The sequence below is a fragment of the Bos mutus genome, chromosome 25, assembly GCF_027580195.1.
Source record: "Bos mutus isolate GX-2022 chromosome 25, NWIPB_WYAK_1.1, whole genome shotgun sequence".
In the NCBI taxonomy this organism is placed as follows: Eukaryota; Metazoa; Chordata; class Mammalia; order Artiodactyla; family Bovidae; genus Bos; species Bos mutus.
Genome location: NC_091641.1, coordinates 8,817,374 through 8,824,220, shown reverse-complemented (window position 1 = coordinate 8,824,220; position 6,847 = coordinate 8,817,374).

The following is a 6,847-nucleotide window of genomic DNA, read 5'->3' as shown; positions in this document are numbered from 1 at the left end:
GCATCAGGGTCTTTTCTAATGAGTCGGCTCTTCGCATTAGGTGGCCAAAGTATTGGAGTCTCAGCTTCAGCATCAGTCCTTCCAATGAACATTCAGGACTGATTTCCTTTAGGATTGACTGGTTGGATCTCCTTGCAGCCCAAGGGACTCTCAAGAGTCTTTTCCAACACCACAATTCAAAAGGATCAATACTTCGGCGCTCAGCCTTCTTTATGATCCAGCTCTCACATCCATACATGACTACTGGAAAAACCAGAAGCCCGCAGTTAGGAGCCTCGGTTTCCCTGCGCAGAGCCCGTCTGATCCAGGCCTGCTCGGTGGGGGCTGAGAACCGGGACCCTATCGGAAAGAGACGTCGCGGGACCCTGAGGTCCATAGTAGTTGCCTGGGGGAGGGGCCTCGGCCAGATCCTTTCCCTCTCTGAGGCCTGCAGTGAGAGCTGGCCCCACCAGGGGCAGGTGGGGTGCTGGGTGGGGAGGAGAGGTGAGGCCCTCACCAGCCAGGCAGTGTGCTAAAGGTTCAGACCCCAGGGGAGACGGTGACAACTGAGCCCAGGGATTTGCTTCTCCCAGTGCTAGAGCCCTGGAGCTGGCGCCACCCTGCCCAGGATTCAGGAGGAGGTACTGCTAAAAGGAGGTTTTGAGAGAAGTGGCCGGAGGAATTGGGTGATCCCCAAAGCACAGGCTTCCCTGGTGGCTCAGACCATAAAGAATCTGCCTGCACTGTGGGAGATCCAGGTTCCGTCCCTGTGTCAGGAAGATCCCCTGGAGAAGGCACTGGCTGCCCACTCCAGTATTCTTGCCTGGAGAATTCCACGGACTGAGGAGCCTGGCGAGCTACAGTCCATGGGGTCCCAGGAGTCGGACAGGACTGAGAGAGACTAACACTTTCACTTTCACTTTCAAAGCGCAGGTGCTCCTTCCAGCCCTGGAAGTATGGAGCACCCTGCCTACAACTGTCTCTCTGAGATCCACCCTCCCACTTCATCCCACTGCCTGGGAGCCTATACGGGGAGAGGCTGACCCACGTACCCAAGTTCATCCAGTGAACAAGGGGCAGAGCTGTTTATGCTCCAACTCCAGCCATCGTGTGTATAAATTTTCTCTAGCCAGGGCTTTGTCCAGTGGCCTACATGAGGGGCAGTCACCTCTGGGTGCAAAACAACTACCTGGGGGAGGAAACAAAACATAATTTTTCTTTCTTCCTTCTTTCTTCCCTCCCTACCTGTTTATTTCTTTCTTTTTCTTCCTTCCTCCCTTCTTCCTCCTCCCTCCTTTCTTAACATGCAGGGTTGATGCTTGTCCTCACTTTATGCTGGTCAGATGGCCCTAAAGTACTTAGAGTAAAGTGTCCTAAGGAGGTGTGTAGGTCTTCAGAGGCTGGCCAGCAACGTCTTTGCTTGTTTGTTGGTTTCCTTCAAGGTATGTATCAGGCAGGGTCCAGGCTGATATAGGAAACAGGAGCAGTCAGTGGGGATTACTGAGGAGTTTAATAAAGGAGATTTGACAATGGACTGGGCAGAGTTAAGGGAAATCCATGAAGACAGGCACAGCCTCAGTGTGGCAGCAGTTAGTACTCCTGGGTGAAGGGGCTTGGGAGAGGCCCCCAGTGCAGGGGGCTACCAAGGAGGATGTAGAGGTGCTGTGGGCCTGTGCCCAGTTAGCTGGAAGACAATCACTCAGTTTTAACACAATTAACCCTTACAGAATAGACTTGTGGCTGTGTAAGATTCTGGAAAAGAAAGCAGAGATTGAAGATGATGCTGATGCTGTAAGACGCATGAGAAGACGGAGCTGACACTTCCCTCTCTTGCTGGAGCTCCTTGGCAGCCACGTTTTTCCGTGAAACCGAGGACCAGCTCATCAGATCTGACATATTCAGTCGCATTGCTCATCCAAGTTAAGTCTCTTTTTAACTGAAAGCAACAAACCAACTTTTTACTTGTAATAAATAAAACATTCACATATTGTTCATCTCATCTTTAGAACCAGGGGCTTCCCTGGTGGATCACGTGGTAAAGAATATGCCTGCAATGCAGGAGACCCAGATTTAATACTTAGGTTGGGAAGATCCCCTGGAAAAAGGGATGGCTACTCACTCCAGTATTCTTGCTTGGAGAATTCCATGGACTAGAGAACCCTGCCTGGGTGGCTCCTCTAGTCCGTGGGGTCACAAACAGTTGGACATAACTGAGCAACTAACACTTCCACTTTTCACTTTCATCTTTAGAACATTCTTCTTAGATTCTATTTTTGCATTGTTATGTGACGAACATTTTAAAAATAATTTATACAAACAAGAAGGTATGTAATTTGTAAGTGAATATGTCTGTGTGTGTGTTGGGGAACAAATATTAAATTTTTATTTTTTGGCTGTACCACACGGATTATGGGCTTTTAGTTTCCCTACCAAGGATTGAACCTGGGCCCCCAGCAACAAAAGTTCTGAGTCCTAAATTCCCTGGACTGCCACAGAATTCCCAAATATTAATTTGGGTACAAATTAAGATCTCTGGCTTAGATGTGTTAAGTTTTAGGTACCCATTTGCCATCCAAGTGGCAAATATATATGTGATGTTTGCTAAAAAATATTTTAATGATTGTGTTTGTGATACAAGTTTTGGGATTAGGGGTCCAGAGCCCTATTGGGAAAGACTTACTCCAGGTCTGGTGGCTCAGACGGTAAAGAATTTGCCTGCAATGCAGGAGACCTGGGTTCGATTCCTGAGTGGGGAAGATCCCCTGGAGAAGGGAATGGCAACCCAGTATTCTTGCCTGGAGGATCCCATGGACAGAGGAGCTTGGTGGGCTACAGTCCATGGGGTTGCAAAGAGTTGGACACAACTGAGCAACTAACCCTGAATATTCATTGGAAGGACTGATGGTGAAGCTGAAGCTCCAAGACTTTGGCCACCTGATGTGAAGAATTGACTCATTGGAAAAGACTGGGATGCTGGGAAAGATTGAAAGAGAAGGGGATGAGATGTTTGGATGGCACCACGGACTCAATGCACATGAGTTCGAGCAAGCTCCGGGAGTTGGTGATGGATAGGGAGGCCTGGTGTGCTCGCGAAGAGTTGGACATGACTGAGCAACTGAATTGAACTGAGCAACTAACATTTTCACTTTTACTCCAGGTCAGTGATTAGGATTTGCCCAAATTGCCAAATTGTGGCCTGGCTGAACACAAGCTGGTGCCAAAAGGCTGCATAGGAACACCGACAGGATGAGCCCAAGACTGTGACCCAGGACAGGGGCCAGAGACTAAAGTGTTCTAGCCCAGGGAGGGACAGAGAGCTGGCATCACAGGATCCCTGCTGTCAGATACAGCCTGCCCCCTCCTTGCCCATTCTGTGTGACCTCACCCAGACACGTGGCTCGGTGACTCCCCTGCCCTCTCCTTGAACTGTGGACACAAAGACCCAAATATCTTTGTGGCATCTCTTGGATGACACATGGGCACCTCAAACTGAATGCATCCAGATTAGAGCTCTTAACTGGTGCCCGGATCTGTTCCTCCCTCAGTGTTTCTCATCTCAGTAAATGACACCCTTGTCCTTTAGTGGCTCAGCCAAAATTCGAAGACATCCTCAACTCCTCTCTCCCTATTTCTTTTCTTGCACCCGTGTGTGTGTACTCAGTTGTGTCCGACTCTTTGCAACCCCATGGACTGTAGCCCCCCCAGGCTTCTCTGTCCCTGGGATTTTCCAGGCAAGAATACTGGAGCAGGTTGCCACTTCCTCCTCTAGGGGATCTTCCCGACCCAGGGATTGAAACCTGCCTCTCTTACTTCTCCTGCATTGGCAGGCGAGTTCCTGATCCATCAGCAAATCCTATTGGCAGATTCTACTGGTTCCCTGTAAATCCCAAACTCCACTGCTTCTCCCTCCAGCCACCCTCCTCCCTGGTCTAGCTGGGTACAACTGCCCCCGGGTTATTCCCCCATGATGCCTCTGCACACGTGGGTCAAAGTGTGACATTTCCTTACTTTCAAACCCAAAACTCTTACGCAGCCATTAGGGGACCTCGTCCCTGATTACTCTTTGCTCCTATTTCTTCTCTCCTTTGCTCTTTTTCAATAACCACAGTGCACCTCTCTGCTCTCATAACTTCCCAAGCAAGGGGTTGTCACAGGGCTTCTCACCTGAGATCAGGTGTCCCCCACCATCCCAACTGACTTAACATTCTTCCTCACTCTCCATCTCCTTCCCTGGCTTTTGATCCGCATAGCACTGATTCGCCTGATGTTAGGATTAATCGTTTGCTCACTGTGTTCGCTTCCTGTGGCTGCTGTCACAAATTACTGTGCTCACAGTGCCAGAGGCCACAAGTCCCAACTCAGTTGCACTGACCAAAATCAAGGACTGCATTCCTTCCGAAGTCTCTAGAGGAGAATCTGTTCCTTTCCCTTTCCGGCTTCTTTTCCTTTTAAAATTGTATTTTAAAAAACACACACATAGTATAAATGAATCATCTTGACCATTTTTAAGTATACAGGTCAGTGGTTTAAGTACAGTTGATACTTGAACAATTCAGGGGGTTAGGGCCACCAACACCCCCTCTTGCCCACTCCCACTGCCCCCAGAGACACAGACACACAGACACACAGACACACACACACACACACACACAGTCGTAAAATCTGCACACTGCTATCTCTGCCTTAAAACCAAAAGAGTTGATAGATGATGACTCACCCAGGCCAGGAAGCCGAAACTGAAAAGAATCAGGACTCAACTCCCTGTTGTTTTGATTCTGCAAATTGCAATCTCTACTCAAACACAAACTTTTCCCCACACTTCATCAAAGGCCTGTAAAATGAAAATACAGGTACTATCTTTATTGAAAAAAATCTGCATATAAATGGACACTCCCAGCTGAAATGGATGTTGTTCCAGGGTAAACTGTAACATTCACACTGTTGTGAAACAGATCTCCAAAAGTTTAATTTTCTTTTTTTGGGGGGCTATGCCGTTTGGTTTGCCGGATTCTAGTTCCCCGACCAGGGCTCGAACCTGTGCCTCCTGCAGTGGAAGCATAGAGTCCTAACCACCAGACCACCAGGGAATTCCCCAATACTTGGGAAAAAAAAGCCTTTCTTTATTTATTTGGAATATAGTTGATTTGCAATACGTGTTGGTTTCAGGTTTACAGTAAAGTGAATCAGTGATATGAGCACATATAGCCAAAAAATTTTAAAGAGTATTTTCCCATATAGATCATCACGGAGTGCAAAACTTTTCCATCTTGCAAATCTGAAGCTCTGAACCCATTAAACAGTCCATCTTCTTTCCCCCTCTCCCCCAGCCCCTGGTGACCACCGTTCTACACTCTTTTCCCGTGAATTTGACTACTTTAGAGGCTTCATCCGAGTGGGATTGTACAGAATTTCCCTTGTGACGGGCTTTTCACTCAGCAAGGTGTCCTCTAGCTTCCTCCGTGTGGTAGCATGTGACAGGATTTCCTTCCTTTATTTATTTTTAGGATTTCCTTCCTTTTTAAGGCTGAATAATACTCCACATTTTCTCTCTTCATTCCTCTGTTGTTGGAAACGTATTTTGTTCCCATATCTTGGTTAATGTGGATCGTGCTGCTACAAGCATGGGAGTGCAAATATCTCTTCAAGACAGTGATTTCATTTTCTTCACTTATATACACATAAGTGAAATTGCTGAGTCATATGATAGTTCTTTTCTTTTCTTTTTTTTAAATTTATTTATTTTTGGTCGCGCTGAGTCTTCGTCGCTGCACAAGGGCTTTCTCTAGTTGCGGCCAAGAGGGGCTGCTCTTCGTTGCAGTGCACAGGCTTCTCTTGGCGGTGACTTCTCTTGCTGCGGAGCACAGGCTCTAAGCACACGGGTTTCAGTAGTTGTGTCTCGTGGGCTTTAGCGTACAGGCCCCGAGGCATGTGGAATCTTCCCAGACTACGGTTCGATCCACTCGTAGATTCTTATCCATTGCGCTACCAGGGAAATCCTTATTTTTAATTTTTTCAAGGAACCTCCATACCATTCTCCCATTATGGCTGTCCCAACTTACATTCCCACTAGCAGTATACAAGGGTTCCCTTTTCTCCACGTCCTCTCCCACACTTGTTATCTTTTGTTTTTTGATAAGAAACCATTCTAACAGGAAAGGGGTGATATCTCATTGTGGTTTTGATCTGTATTTGCATCACCTGACGATTAGTGATGCTGAGCACCTTTTCATTTACCAAATGGCCACGTAGATGCATTCTCCTGAGAAATGTCTGCTCAGATTTTTTGCCTATTTTAAAAAATTGGATTATAAAAAAAAAAGATTTTCGAGTTGCTTAAGTTTCAAATACATTTTGCTATTTACCTATATCAAAGATACGATCCAAAAATATTTCCTCCCATTTCGTCGGTGGTCTCTTTGCTTTGTTGATGGTTTCCTCTTCTGTGAGAAAGCTTTTTAGTTTAAAACCATCCCACTTGCTCATTTTTGCTTTTGCCATCTGTTCCCCTGGGGTCTTATCCAAAAAAACTGTTGCCCAGACCACGGTCAGGAAGCTTGTCTTCTATGTTTTCTTCTAATATATTTTTCTTCTATATGTTTATTTTCTTCTAACGTTTGATAGTTTCAGGCCTTACAGTTGTCTTTAATGCATTTGGAGTCGATTTTTGTGTATGGTGTGAGATGGGGGTTCACCCTCCTTCTTTTGCATCTGGATATTCAGTTTTTTCCAGCACCGTTTATTGAAGAGACTATCCTTACCCCGTTGTGTGTTTTTGGTACCCTTGTTGAAGATTGGTGGTGGTGGTTTAGTCACTAAGTTGTGACCGACTCTTGTGACCTCACAGACAGAGGAGCCTGGCAGGCTACAG